Here is a 14197-nt window from a genome sequence, read left to right as displayed (position 1 = left end):
CGAACTTCCTGGTTCTTCACTGTTTCTGTCTATGGGATTTTTGAATGGGTTGTTGGCGCGATGCTTCAAATAATGTCTGTGGGTAACGCAAGTTTAATCAAACGTGAACCAAGGTTCAGCGGGATAATCTTCACACATGAGGACCACTTTCATGAGTTTTGAAGCATAACTGCGAGCCCTAGAGGTAAAAAGCTTGTGCTAAGCTAATCCAGAACTACACACGGTGTCGCATAGGCGTCCACGCGAAGGCGCGAGAGAAAGAATTTCCGCGTTCACTCGTGATGACGTATAATATCCGCGTCGACATTGTAGTCTCATTTAGCCGTTTGCTAGCTAGCCACCCTTTTAACGGCACATAAAAGCTTCAAAACTCATAAAAGTGGTCTTCATGTGTGAAGATGATGTTACTAAACACTGGTTCGCGTTTGATTAATTATGTTTGCATTTTGTACATTTACTGTATTTATTATGTATGTATTTTTTTTTTTTTTTTTTTTTTTTTTTTTTTTTTTTTGTTGTTTATCTCTTTAAGTGTTTTTATTTGCAAGGTAGAGTACAGTACACATTGGTTGTAATCAAACAATCACAATCTCAAATGAAACAATAAGTAACTCAGAATGTACAGTCTCCCTCTATTTTCTTTTTCACAAATAACGAACACACAAAGAACAACAAATTAGACAATAAAATAAAATGAACGTAATATATATACACATACACACACCCACACACACACACACACACACACACTCCAATTTCACAACAATGGAAGTGCTTGTAAAACTTATACATGGCATAGGGTCCCACACAAGTCACTCATCATCCCTGACCTCGTCAAGGTAGGCCAGGAACGGGCCCCAAACAACCGAAAATCTCCAGAGTGAATTGATTCTCAGGAACCTAAGTCTCTCCATCCGTATGACAGAAGTCATACCCGCCAGCCATAGCTGAAAAGATGGTGGGGAAGGGGACTTCCATTCCTGTAGGATAAGTTTTTTGGCAACGATTGTCCCCTGTGTCAGAGCTTGCTGCACAGCTGTGGAAAAACTCAAAGATGAGTCAGAGCAGCCAAAGATGGCGAGCTCTGGCTCCGGCCGAAGGGTCACCCTGTAGGCCTTAGAGTACCAGTCGAATACTTTGGCCCAGAACTCAGTCAGTGAAGGGCAAAACCAAAAAGCATGAGACAGAGTGCCCTCCGATACACGACACCTGTCACACAGTGGTGAGACAGACGGGTAAATCCTGTGCAACTTATGGTTAGAATAGTGAAGACGGTGGGTGACTTTAAATTGAATCAGTTGGTGTCTACTATTAACTGAACAGAGTTGTATCACAGACAGACTCCTATTCCATAGAATATCAGACAAGTCAATGCCAAGTTCCCCCTGCCAAGCTTCTCTAATCCTCTCAGTAGAGGCTGTGGTACAATTGTCGAACAGACATACAAATCTAGAAATAAGATGCTTGGAGTGAGGAGGGCTCAGCAGTACATCGAAAAAGGCGTGTTCATTTGGAAGCACTTCAAAAGAGCGAATCCTGGACCGAACATAGTTTCTAAGTTGCAAAAATCTGAGCCAGTTTGTGCCGGGCAGTTCAAACTTCCTCTTTAGTAGCTCAAAGGATGAAAAATGGCCATCTATGTATAGATCTTTGATGGAGACTAGCCCCTTCTCACTCCAAGCATGGTAGTTTTTGTCTGACCGTGGAGGCAGAAAAGTGTGATTAAAACAAATTGGCGTATGTACAGAAACATCCGGTAAACTCAAAACACTCCTAATTTGGTTTAAAATTCTAACAGAGTTTTTCACAACAAAACATAGACTTCCCAAGGTCCCAGGGTTCTCCAACCTAGCAAATAGCATAGCTGGCAGTGAAGAGTTGCCGGTAGAGCTGGCCTCCATTTTCAGCCACAGGGGAACCCCGGGAGACAGATTACCAGGGGTCCCCTGAGGCCAAAACATTAGAGCCCTAGCATTAGCGGCCCAGTAGTAGTGCCTGAATACTGGTAAGGCCAGCCCTCCTTCAAGCTTAGGTTTTTGTAAATGAATTTTCGAGATTCTATGGTTTTTATAATTCCAGATATAAGACATAATTATAGAGTCCAGTTTTTTAAAGAAAACCAGTGGAAGAAAGATAGGAAGGTTTTGACATAAATACAGGAACCTGGGAAGTGAAACCATCTTAATGGAATTTATTCGACCAATCATGGACAAAGGCAGAATTTTCCAGTTTTCTATACACTGTTTAAGTCTTAAAACAAAATCATCAAAATTCAACTTAAATATTAGTTTCGGATCTCTGGGTAGGGTTATGCCAAGATAGATGAGGCGATCCTTGGCCAATTTGAATGGGAGATTTTCCAGAAAGCCGGGTGTAAAAACGTCCGAGAGTGGCATAAAGTCACTTTTTGTCCGGTTAATTGTATATCCAGACAGCTTACCGAAAGAAGTCAATAATTCTAGAAGAATGGGGATAGATTTTTCTGAATTATGTAAATATAATATTACGTCGTCGGCATACAAACTGATACGCGTTTCAATGCCATCGACCTCCAAACCTGTGAGGCTTGGGTGACTACGTATTTTTAGAGCAAGGGATTCGAGCGCGACGGCGAAGAGGGCCGGCGAGAGAGGACAACCCTGCTGGACCGAGCGAAATAGTGGAAATGTGTTTGACTTGTCACCGTTAGTTATAACGGAGCATGTTGGGCTAGCGTATATAAGCTTTACCCAGGATATGAATGATTCGCCAAACCCAAATCTGCGTAACGACTCAAACATATAAGGCCACTCAACCTGATCGAATGCTTTCTGTGCGTCGAGCGATAGAATGGCTGCGCCACTGGTCTTACTATGGTCTGCATATATAGTGTTGAGAAGACGTCGGACATTGAAAAAAGATAACCTGTTCGGAATGAACCCTGTCTGGTCAGAATGAATGATAGATGACAGATGTTTGTTTAAACGGGTGGCCAGTGTTTTAGTAATTATCTTTCTATCAAAATTCTGAAGCGCTATGGGTCTATAGCTGGCTGGGTCTACTTCCTCCTTCCCCTTTTTTAGAATAACGGAGATGTTAGCTTCGTACAATGTTTTAGGCAAGACATTATCCCTCTTAGAGCTAGCTATCATTCTAAGAAGGAGTGGAGCAAGAGCCTCAGAAAATTTCTTATAGAATTCAGCACCGAATCCGTCCGGTCCAGCCGCTTTGCCTGATGGGAAAGATTTAATAGCAGAGGTTATTTCTTCTAATGTGAGATCACGGTCTAAGTCCTCTCTGGCAGCTTCACTAAGTTTGGGCGTTTCAAGAGGGTCGAAGAAGTCATTCAGATCAGATTGAGTAGCGTCACAGTTAGAGGAGTAGAGTTCGCTGTAAAACTCTCTGAAACGATCGTTTATCGCTTTTGGGTTAGTCAGCAGGGCGCCTCTCTTTGATTTGATAGAAAGAATTGACCTGGAAGCTTGGGCCCCCTTAAGCTGTCTCGACAGAAGTCCCTCTGGCTTATCTCCCAGTTCGAATTGTTTTTGTCTCAGCTTTAAGAGAAGTGTATTTATTTGACCACCCAAGATGCAATTGTATTCATACTTCAGCTTCAGTATCTTATTATAATCTTCTGTGGATTTTGAGACCTGATATATGGCTTCAAGTGCGGGGAGAGCGTTTTCAATCTCCAATAGGCGGCGCCGTTTCCCCTTTCTATCAGCCGCTTCATATGAGATTATATCCCCTCTGATAACGGCCTTCAAGGTTTCCCACAGTGTAGAGTCCGAAACTTCGCCGTTATCGTTGAACTCAAAAAAATGCTCTAATTTAGTGGTGATGTATTCTATAAATGTTCCATCAGAAAGTAAAGAGGGGTTAAAACGCCAAGAGTAGGTTTGTTTAGGGAGAGAGAGATGTAAGGACAATGTCAAGGGGCTATGGTCGGAGATCAGTATATTATGGTATTTTATTTCGGTGACGTGAGATATCAGTTGAGAGTCTATTAAAAAATAATCTATTCTGCTATATGATTTGTGGGCATGGGAGTAAAATGAATAGGTTTTATCAATGGGGTGACAAACCCTCCAAACGTCAACTAGGTTCCTAGATTTAATCAGATTATTTAAAACGTGTACTGATGAGATATGTGGGGGCGGGCGAGGGGACAGTCTATCTAAATACGGGTCTAAGTAGCAATTCAGGTCACCTCCGACTATTATATTTGAATTGATGGTGTCAGGGAGTAGGTCAAAAACTTTTTTAAAGAAATTTGGCTCGTCTGAATTTGGACCGTAAATATTAAGTATTGTTAAAGGAAATGAATTAATGGTTCCAGAAACTAAAATGTATCTTCCAAAAGGGTCTGCAGTGGTAGAGGTGAGCTGAAATGGGATGTTTTTTTTAAACAGGATGGCTACGCCGCGAGCTTGAGAGGAAAATGATGACTGGAATACCTGTGATATCCAGTTACACCTCAGCTTACGTTGTTGTGTAGGGCTAATGTGAGTTTCTTGAAGAAGGATGATGTCTGCTGACAGTGATCTAAGATGTCTGAAAACTTTCTCCTTTTTTACCGGTTGACCCAGCCCCTTGACATTCCATGAAACCATTTTTATCTCCCTCCCCCCCAGCTGAATGTTACCCTGAGACCCTAGCATTTATGACAGGAGAATTTATGCACGTACTGTAGATATAAAATGAAATGGAGCGACCACACACACACACACACACACCCACACAGGCAGACACACACACGCACACGCACACATACACACACGCACACACACTCACACACACACGCACACAAAAAACATGAACAAAAACAAAAATGTAGAAGCATTCCTAGCGGAGTATCCCGCTCCCTCAATGCTTACTTTCTTTTCACAGTAGCACGCAGCTGCAGATCCTCTGCGTATCCTATCCTATCCGTACGCCACCCTCTGTCCCGCTACATAGCATTGCACATATTCACCAATTCACCAACAAGCCCAAAGGAAAAAGAAAAGAAAAGAAAAGAAAAAGATAAAAGGAGGGGGGGGGGGGCCGGGGGGAGGGTATGGGAGTAACGTTGGGTATCCACATAGTCACAATCATCATCATCAGTGAACCAATGCTTTTTTTTTTTTTTTAATAAAGAAAATAAACTGACTACGGCCAGTATATGGTACATCCTGAAATATAAAATAAAAGTTCAGCCGGAAGCTGTATGTTGTTGTAGTCCCTACTGGCACATGGAAATAATAGTCAGGAACATAGGCTATTAAGCTCGCACCAGTAGACCGATGCGTATATATGTATATATATTTTTTTTTTCTTTTTTTTTTTTTGTGTATACAGAAATTGACCCAACTACAGCTGGTGGGCTATAGCCTACATCATGAAGTATAAAGTAAAAGTTCAGCCGAAAGCCATTCATATTGTTGTAGTCCCTGCTGGCCCTTAAGAATCGTAATAAAAAAAAAAAAAAAAAAAAACGCAGGTTATCAAGCCAATGCTTTTTCCCTTTTTTTTTTTTAATATAAAGAAATTAACCCGACTACGGCCAGCAGCCTATGGGCTACCTCATCAAACGTAGAATAAAGGTTCAGCCGAAAGCCGTTCATATTATTATAATCCCTACTGGCCCGTAAGAATTGATATCCCCGATCGTAAGAAAAATAATCATCAATAGAAACGATAGTTATTGTTACCCCAAAAGAAAAACAGAGCGAGGGAGGGAGAGAGAAAGTGGGCCAAATGTTAAGTTCAGTGGTGACAACTCGTTTAAGCAGAGCCAGCAACATGTTGGAAAGAGAGAAAAACAAGGAAAGAAAAAGTTTAGGCTCAGCAATATTCCAAGAGTAAGTAAAATAAAATAAAAATAATAAACGTTAATGTTATGTTGCCTTCACCTTCTTCAGTGCTTCACCACCTCCGTGGTTCAATCAAGTTTATGAAGAAACTGCTCCGCCTCGGCCGGTGTTTCAAAAATGTAGGAACGCTCGCCGTGCGACACCCTCAGGCGAGCTGGAAAGATGACTCCGTACCGGATCGATTTTGCCCGCAGCCGCTGCTTGACGCTGTCAAACCGTTTCTGTAGTTTATGGACTTCTGCGGGGAGATCAGGAAAGAGCATGACTTGATGATTCTTGTAGAGTACTCTCCCTTTTGCCCTGGCAGCGATCACGACACGGGTCTTGTCTTGATAATTAAGGAATTTCATAATCAAAGCCCTCGGGGGTGCACTGGGGTCGGTTCTTGGTCCAGAAATCCGATGGGCTCTCTCGATTATCAGGGGAGAGCGAAGTGGCTCCAGGTCCAGAGCCTCGGGGAGCCATCGTTCCAGAAATGAGCAAGCGTCGCCTCCCTCCGCACCCTCAGGGAGATGAATGAGCCTCAGGTTGGATCTCCTGCTTCGGCCCTCCAGTTCCACCAGCTTGACGGTAAGCGATTTCACCTTTTCTTCGAGAGCAGTCGCTGTTGTCTCCAGGGCTGCTATGCTGTCTTCGGCTCCGGCGATTCGAGTTTCTGCCTTGGTGATTCGCCCAGCACATTCCTTGACTTCTTTTGTAACATTATTCACAGCGGACAGTACATTTTCAAATTTGGCGGAAAATTCTGACTTCATGTCTGTGATAGCCTTAAGGATATCTTCCGGGCTAACAGTGGGCCCAGTATCAGTCTGAGTTCCCCGGACGCCATTAGCCTCTGCAGCTAGCAGAGCACTTTCCTCCACTTCCTCAGATTCTGGTAGAGGCTTTCTAGGCGGATTTTTCTTGGGAGGCATAGTATTTTTTCAGAAAATGCCATAGGCTACTGAAGCTGTCTGTCCTAGTATTTTAAGCTTGTTGGTGAGCTTAATTTCAGGATTTAGTTACAAACTAGCAGCGGAGCTCAGAGCGGTGCGACTCGTCAGCTCTCCACCATACCGGAAGTTGTCCGGTATGTATGTATGTATTTCTTTACTCGACATCATTGCAAATGAGGCTTGTCCTCAATGAATTTTCGAGTTTAAATAAAGATTGAATGAATGAATGAATTAAGCCAGCGTTGCCCAGAGAGATTATTAGAAGCATCGCACCAAAAACCCATTCAAAACTCCCATAGGCGAAAACTGTGAAGAACCAGGGCTGTTAGCATCGATGATTTCCAGACTCGTTCCTGGGGCTCTCTATAGATCAGTGTATGGGAAACACTGACTATTAAATTGTGTGACTAGAAAGACACCAATAAATCTGAGAAAATGTACTTTAATTTTGAACAACAGCACTACAACGGTGGCATTACAAATGGTAGGCTATTATGAAATTATTGTGGGAAAAAACAAGAATGCCACTTTTTTTCATGAACTTTAAGCAGAAAATTAAAAAATAGTTTTAAAGCAAAAATAAAAAATAAATAAAGATCATTTTAACAGAAACTGCTACTAATGACCACCATGGATTTGGAGAGAGAGAGAGGGGAAAAAAAAAAAAAAAAAAAAAAAAAAAACTTTTTTTTTTTTTTTTTTTTTTGGGTGGGCTGAGACTATTTTTGGGTGGGCTAAAGCCCACCCAAAAAAGGCCTAGAACCGCCCCTGCTCATGGCCCCCTTCACACTCAGCAAACAGCTTTACTCACATCACGCGGCCATTACTCTAAACTGGGACAGCGCCGATGCATTCTACTGCATGTAGTACACTGACTGTATGCAAGTACCTCATACTGCATTCTACTGCATGTAGTACACTGACTGTATGCAAGTACATCATACTGCATTCTACTGCATGTAGTACACTGACTGTATGCAAGTACCTCATACTGCATTCTACTGCATGTAGTACACTGACTGTATGCAAGTACCTCATACTGCATTCTACTGCATGTAGTACACTGACTGTATGCAAGTACATCATACTGCATTCTACTGCATGTAGTACACTGACTGTATCCAAGTACCTCATACTGCATTCTACTGCATGTAGTACACTGACTGTATGCAAGTACATCATACTGCATTCTACTGCATGTAGTACACTGACTGTATGCAAGTACATCATACTGCATTCTACTGCATGTAGTACACTGACTGTATGCAAGTACATCATACAACCCCACATCCAAAATAATGTTCAGGGGTGCAAACAGGTACAGGGTTTTTTTTTTTTAACACGTTCACTGCCATTGACGAGATATCTCGTCTTAAAAAATCCAACGGTTGACTGCCAATGACGAGATATCTCGTCTTAAAAAAAAAAAAAAAAAATTGACGGTGGGACGTGGAATAACGCCCCCCACGTCTCCTATAAAAAATATTGGAGCCACCGAAAGTGTACAACCCATCCCACCGACCCACTAAGTGGCGACAGTGCTCTCCAGACTAGAAAAAGCCGAGCCAAAACTGCAGGGGAACGCGCGAGGAAACCATTCTCTCATACTGTAAAATGGATTGGCGAAAACGCTTTCGCTTTCGCGCATTATCGCGCTGGGAGCTGGCGTGGGGGATTGCAAATTTGCATAATAGATTATGCGTGCAACACACTTTGAAACACCGGCAGAAAGCCCACAATCGCACGCAGCTTCATTGCAGCTGAGCTCACAACCGAAACGACTCATGCAGACTCGCCCAAAGAGCAGCCGCCAGCAGCCAGGCAGCACAGACAGGCAGAGCCTCGCTTGTGACAAACGCTGCAAAGCCACTAGAGACACACCATACAACCACATCATACAACCCCACATCCAAAATAATGTTCAGGGGTGCAAACAGGTACAGGGTTGTTGTTTAAAAAAAAAAAAAAAAAAAATGTATATGCTATATATTTAAAGATATTTGCTTTACATGCTAATTTCTAGTTACTTTTCAGTAGCCTATATTATTTGCATCTGCCTCAAAACTAATTCTACAGATGCAGCCAGCCAAACTGAGACCACTCCCCCGCGACTGTCCTGCGCGCAAGGTGCGGCAGTGCTGCGGTGGGTGCTGCGGTGGGAATATTTTTTTTTCACCTGTAAGTCCACTTCTGTTTTCACCCACCAGGAGGCGCAAAAACACACCGTCTGATTAGCTTTCTGAAAGACTGACTTCGCCCTGTGATTCGCCTGCCTCTCAGAGCAGTCCACCGTCAGTAGCCTAGTACACAGGAAAAACTGGAGGGTATTTTTCCCAGAGTAAATATTATTTTCCTCTCAAATAGTAATATTTAATCCTTTTGGAGCATAATTATTACCTGCAGGCAATAGAGTGAGCGCAAAGTTCCAGACAAAATTATATTGGAGTAAACAGCATGGTCACGCCTACTAACGCCCACTTTATTTCCGATTCGGTCGCCATTTTTCTCCCCCTATAGCCTACAGTAGCGTTAATATGACGGACATAATTAAGCAGTTGGGAAGCCCTTTTCTTCACTTGATGGATCAAATGCCAGGTAAGTTTATTACTATTGATTAACATGTGTCAGGTTAAACTGATTTGCAACATTACAGGTAGTAGTAGTTACCTACATGTAATGCTAGCCATCTGTTGAACAGGCTGGGCTGATAACATGCTAACGCTACGTTAGCATGCTAACGCTACGTTAGCATCGGACTGACTAATTAAACCTCTTTGTAGTGGTTTATCGACAGTAAGTTATTAACGCCAGGTGGGTCGGTGCAACACGAGTATTAAATTGCTAGCGGACTTTGAGACACGTGTGTTTTGCTCTGAACAGAGCGTGGGTAGGCGACTTTTGTTGCAGTTTTGTCACGTGTGGTTGACTGAGTCTATTACAGAGGACTGTAGGGTGACAGTTTTACTAGCGGCAGATGGACATAAACGTTAATTTGACACACTGGTCGGTCCAACGCCTGAACGGAGAACTGCACTGGGTTGACTAACGTTTTACTAACGTTAATGCCCACTGCAGCTGTGTCTTAAGTTAGGGTGTAAAGTCCACACTAACTGCTACGTTCAAACTAGCTTACGTTTCAACTTTGCACAGCTGGTGCAACCCACTGCAGAAGCGTGTATTGCATGGTGTACACAGCACTGTGGTTCCCAACCTTTTTTGTCTTATGTACCCCTTGAGCTGTTTTTCCATGACAATAGTACCCCTCACTCATGCGTGTTGATGATTACATACAAGTAAATCTATACAAAATATATGTTTCACTGAACTGCCGGTGTTTGGGCTTTTTAGTTGTTGTTTTTTGCCATTATCAGTAGCAGAACAGTGTAGCAGTTGACACTTGCCAGCAGAACTAGTTGCGGCACACACATCACATTTTAACAATGGGCTTATGAAATGACTTGGAATATATATTTATTTATTTATCATTTTGGAGGTAAAATGTATTCCCCAATCATTCCAAGTACCCCCTGCAAGCTGCTCAAGTACCCCTAGTAGGTACAGTACTGTATGTGAACTAGTAACTGTTAAAATGACTAAATTGCTGTGTATATTTGTGATAATGCAATTGAAATGATCATTTATTAATTTATTTGCCATCAAGGATGCAGGCTGTACGAGAGAAGTTCCAAGAGCGCCAGAAGTGGCAGGAAGGCACGCTGTACAGGAAGCTGGGAAAAATGGTAGGGCTGTCCCAGAGTCTATTTTTCAAATACAAATAGACTCTCGGTTCCCAGATTGATTCAAACATAATATTTTGAATGCATTCCCCCCAGCTGGAGAAGCCGGATATAAGCTCTTATTCTAACAGCTGAAACAGTGTCTGCGTGAGCAGTGCGTGTGCGCTGCAGAACTGTTTTTAATTTTGGCCCCCATGTTAACAGGTATATCTTGTCTGCAGATTGAGCAGGATTTCACTCTGATGTCTCAGAGACGGAGAGAAGCCAGAGCAAGCCGCCGAAAGCCACGTCCCCGCCGACAGCAGAGGAGGAGCAGTGAACCGACACACACTATATCTACTGGCCTCATTGCCGTTACTGGGAAAGGCTGGAGCCTTGTTACGTTAATCTGCATTCTGCAATCACAGTATTGCAGTTTTCTTACTGTGGGATTCGACACCCGTACTCACCAGCCTTTCTCTTTTTAAAGGCCGCCTCTGAGGGAGCGGACGGCGGCGGAGCGGAGACGGAGCCAGAGCGCTGTGGGTCAGCGGATCGCCTGAATGCTGGTGCCCGCGTCTGTTTTCACACGGCTCGCGCTCCTCTCATCCCCCACTGCACGCCCGTTCATACCGAGACAGCTGTCTCACCCAGCGGGAGGAGGCAACTCCGCCCGGCGGGCAAGCTGTCAGACAGGGCATACAGTAGTAGCCTATAGGCTACACTCATGGTCCCTCTCTCGTCACAGTGTGCGTGCGTGAAAATATGATCGTTTCCAGCTAAGCAACACCAAATAATAGTGTCGAGTGACAACAAAGATCTGTGAGAGACAGACAAAAGTGTAGAGAAAGAAGCATTTCTAAATTGGGATAAAACTGAAGGAAAGGGGAGGCAGAAAAAGACGTGAGGCTTTCTCTAGAACAGTAGGCTATTTACAAAGCTATTGAAAAGCTCAGCTTTGCAAATGTTATAGGCAGCTAAAATTAGTGCATGTCAGCAATTTGAAATTGAATGTGACGTTCCCAATTCTATATATTAAATTCTAAAAAACTACCCTCAACATTTGGGAAGGCTAAGCCACACAACTAGTTCGTTATAATCGAACATCATGCTTTGAAGGCGACTTTACGATGATGAGGACGGTGAGGACTCAATCACAGCAGATATCCACTGATAGCCTACCACGCAGATCTTACAGGCACAGGCAGCAAAACCCGACGCGCTGATAGAAAAATCTCCATGGACGTGCCGCGCTGCGCTCAGGCCTCGCCCCCCGCCCCCCCTCGCTTCCCACAAAGAAAAGTCTACCGTAAAAAGAAAAATAACTCCCAATTAATTTAGCTCTTTTTTGTTTTTATTTCCCAAAATGTTTCAGTGCGAACTTCAGTGCAGTCATAACTGTGAAACAAAATGTGCATTTGTGAGGCTTTGTTATAGTATGTGAACGGAAACGCACTCAACACACATTGGAGGTGGAACTAGAGATAGAGTGCTTTTGTTGTACAGGAAGCTGGGGAAAATGGTAGGGCTGTCCCAGAGTCTATTTTTCTGCTCTACCGCCTGAGCCACAGCCGCCCCTGCATGTACACGTCGTTTTTAACAATGGAACAGACGAACTCTTGTTACTTTTCACATACAGTATAGTCACGCCGAGGGACTTCACAAATAGTCAACATAAGACGCTTTGGATATGTCACATTCATAAATTTATGTCACCTGAAAGAAGAATATTTTTGTGTTTCTACATTGTTTTTCAGAGCCTGCCTGTAAGCAGTGTCGTCCAAAGCAAAAAGAGTGGCAAGATGGTCTCAAAGCTCTGAGGGAGCGGACGGCGGCGGAGCGGAGACGGAGCCAGAGCGCTGTGGGTCAGCGGATCGCCTGAACGCTGCTGCGGTACTGTGGGCGGCTGGTCGGACCCCGCCCGGGCGTGGAGGACACGTCCACAGCCACGTCCCAGTCTGTGTGAGTACCTCACCTTGATACTGTATAGTGTCACTGTCTGTCTAGTCGGGAGTTCCTGCAATAAAGCCACAAGTTACGTTAATCTGCATTCTGCAATCACAGTATTGCAGTTTTCTTACTGTGGGATTCGACACCCGTACTCGGCAGCATCTTGAAATTGAATGTACATGTAACGTTCCCAATTCTATATATTAAATTCTAATATGTGTGTCAGTCTTTTCCAGTTTGAAAAAGACTGATATATTTCTACTCTGTTATCCCCCCCCCCCCCCCCCCCACACACACACACACCAGGTCCAATAACACAGACAAACCCACGCTGGATGATGTCCATCGAAAAACAGGTGCTGGTTGAACGGCCTTTGTGCTTGGGCTGGCTGTAGTCTTCTCCTCCTACTATAACTTCAACCTGCAGTACCAACATGATGGAGCATGCATTCTGGAGAGAGGTACAGTAGGACCTTCTTCTTCCTCTGACACAAGAACATTGGCACAGCAGTCTGAATGAAATTGAATGTAACGGCGCCCCCTCCCCGTAGGACGGCGCTCCACCCGCCGTCATACGGGGAGCACGTGGCGAGGCTCTGACGGACGACCATGTTTAGGCCTTAAGAGTGACAGGGTTGTCTTTACCTTTCACACGCCATGTGAAATGTACTGTACAACATTTTCATTGTTTTAAGCCTAACCTAATTGCTAACCCAAACCATAACCCTTAACCTTAACCTTAAAGAAGAACTCACCCAAAAAACTACTGATTTCTTTTGCACATACTGTAATCTGACACATATCTGAGAACTGTAAACATGCACTAATTACACACATTCCACATGAACTCAGAATCAACTCTCAATAACTGTCAAACTAACTGAATGTCTGCAAAACTGTTTACAGCCAAATAAATCAGCATTGTTTTTTGGTGGACTGTCACCTTAACCAAATTGTTTTACTTGTCTAAACATAACCAGACTATTTTAGGTTTTTACAAATAAGACACTTCCTATATAGCCACGAAGCTCTCGAAAATATCAAATCCCCTAGGGCAATAGAAACGCTGTTGATCAGTCTCCAAATTAATAACTCAGTGGACAAACCCATATCCAGCATGTAAAATGGAATGGTAAAATGGACTGCATTTACTTTTCACATACAGTATAGTCACGCCGAGGGACTTCACAAATAGTCAACATAAGACGCTTTGGATACAGTATGTCACATTCATAAATTTATGTCACCTGAAAGAAGAATATTTTTGTGTTTCTACATTGTTTTTCAGAGCCTGCCTGTAAGCAGTGTCGTCCAAAGCAAGAAGAGTGGCAAGATGGTCTCAAAGCGGCATCAACAACTGCAATTGTGTGTACGCTCATCAAGAAGCTTTCGGACTTCAAGTGGGCCTTCTTTTGATCTTTTACACATACATACTGTACACTCATTCTGAACTGCTGACCGATGTTCCAATATGATGTTTTCTACAAGACTGATTACAGTGTGACCACTTGCCATAGCGTTCTTACTGGAAAAAGTGCGTTGGGTGTGAACGCCACCTTAGAGTGAAACAATGGTATGTTCTTTAGGCCAGAGGTCAGGCCAGGGACCCCCTCATTCTGATTTGACCATCGCCACTTGTCCTCTAAAAGCTGGTAGACTCATAATCAGGGAACAAAGAAATGTTAAACATCCTACTGTTCAAAGTCACTGGATGGATGTAGAGAACAAGTTCAACAAACATGTGACATTAATGTTGTAATTA

The 14197-nt window shown here is 43.3% G+C and overlaps 1 long non-coding RNA gene across 1 annotated transcript; it reads left to right on the top strand.

Moving 5' to 3' along the window:
• Nucleotides 1-12024: 12024 nt before the first annotated feature.
• On the top strand, nucleotides 12025-13896 carry LOC310771385. Its single transcript, XR_014552425.1, has 3 exons — nucleotides 12025-12447; nucleotides 12742-12896; nucleotides 13724-13896. It is a non-coding gene; the product is annotated as an uncharacterized lncRNA (long non-coding RNA).
• The last annotated feature ends 301 nt before the right edge of the window (nucleotides 13897-14197 follow it).

This window comes from Poromitra crassiceps, assembly GCF_964638095.1.
Source record: "Poromitra crassiceps genome assembly, contig: HAP1_SCAFFOLD_578, whole genome shotgun sequence".
Lineage (NCBI taxonomy): Eukaryota > Metazoa > Chordata > Actinopteri > Beryciformes > Melamphaidae > Poromitra > Poromitra crassiceps.
The sequence above is the reverse complement of the archived record's forward strand: the minus strand, read 5'-3'. Positions and strand labels throughout refer to the sequence as shown.